This window comes from Euprymna scolopes, chromosome 14 (genome assembly GCF_053919585.1).
Source record: "Euprymna scolopes isolate OS-2025 chromosome 14, ASM5391958v1, whole genome shotgun sequence".
Taxonomy (NCBI): Eukaryota; Metazoa; Mollusca; class Cephalopoda; order Sepiida; family Sepiolidae; genus Euprymna; species Euprymna scolopes.
The window spans coordinates 19,368,911-19,370,263 of record NC_136495.1 but is presented as its reverse complement, the minus strand read 5'-3'; the positions used below and the strand labels follow the sequence as shown (position 1 = coordinate 19,370,263).

General features: G+C 39.3%; 1 non-coding gene across 1 annotated transcript; it reads left to right on the top strand.

Annotated features, from left to right (window-relative positions):
* Positions 1-1,281: 1,281 nt before the first annotated feature.
* On the top strand, positions 1,282-1,353 carry Trnad-guc (transfer RNA aspartic acid (anticodon GUC)). Its single transcript has one exon. It is a non-coding gene; the product is annotated as a tRNA-Asp (tRNA).

Below are 1,353 nucleotides of genomic sequence, written 5' to 3'. Positions count from 1 at the left end.
TCTGCAAATATATTAAACGCCTGTCCAACACCAAATAGATTCAGAAATACTCGAAGAGATTTGCTCGTATTAAAGCTTCCCAAAAGTATCCGGTATTTTCAGGGGGGGGGGAATATGGAAAACCCTCCAGACAAAGCATGAAGCCAATTGATGTAAGGAGCTAACAAGAACAAAAGACGATTATAGCAAACATAGGAGATACTTGTTGGCTTTAGCATAACAAATACAAAGGACAAATTGTGTAGGAGGAAAACACTTGACAAAAAGAAAGTTCTACAAGCTTGCAGTTCTTGGAAAGAAACTAATCGAATAGGAAGCTATATCACAATGAATTATTAGGGCTGTTGTTCTCAACTGGGGTGTTATTTGCACATTTCAGTCGATGTAACCTCTGACCTTCTTCGGGTGTATCGTGTCGAACTCGGGAGGGGGAGAGAAAGCTATGAAAATATATATGAAGTTTAAGCTATAGAGAAATGTCTGCATTTCGTCCTCGTAAGACTAGTGCCTGTGTAGTAGCTTTATTGCCATATATATTTTATTAACTTACTATCTATCTATCTATCTATATATATGTGTGTGTGTGTGTGTGTGTGTGTGTGTGTGTGTGTGTGTGTGTGTGTGTGTGTGTGTGTGTGTTTATATATATTTGTATTTTCCAAGGCTGATTTTGTTAATCATATGAAATTACACAAAGACAGGAACGACAGTCTTATGAGGAGGCTTCTACAGCACACCTGGCAACGCTAATTGTCATATTTGTGATCTAATCTGAAAATCTAAAAGTAGACTGACACAACATTCGAGGATTCACAATATTATCATGCGATCACCTTTACAAAAAGAAAAGTTTGTGTGTCACATTCATGAACTTTCATGGGAGACTAAAGCTGGATTAAAGAGGCATCTAAATGCACACAGATGCAATAACACTTAAGGAAGAAAAGGAAAACTTCTGTCAAGAAGTAGCAATCGTCATATATATATATATATATATATATATGTGTGTGTGTGTGTGTGTGTGTGTGTGTGTGTGTGTGTGTGTGTGTGTGTGTGCACGTGTGCACGCGTACGGGCATGCGTGTATTAAAAAGCAGCTTCGAACTAAGTTGCTTAGGTGTGATAGTTTTTGTAGGCGAACTACAATCACCCATCCATCGCAGTTTATTTTCAGTTCCAAGTTGGAATGTACTTTTCACCGTATATATCGTTTACTTTTAATGGCAGTTTCCATGCAGGCTGCGTACAAATAGATTGCTCTTCCCAAATAGTCAGTCAGCTTCCTCGGTAGTATAGTGGTAAGTATCCCCGCCTGTCACGCGGGAGACCGGGGTTCAATTCCCCGCCGGGGAG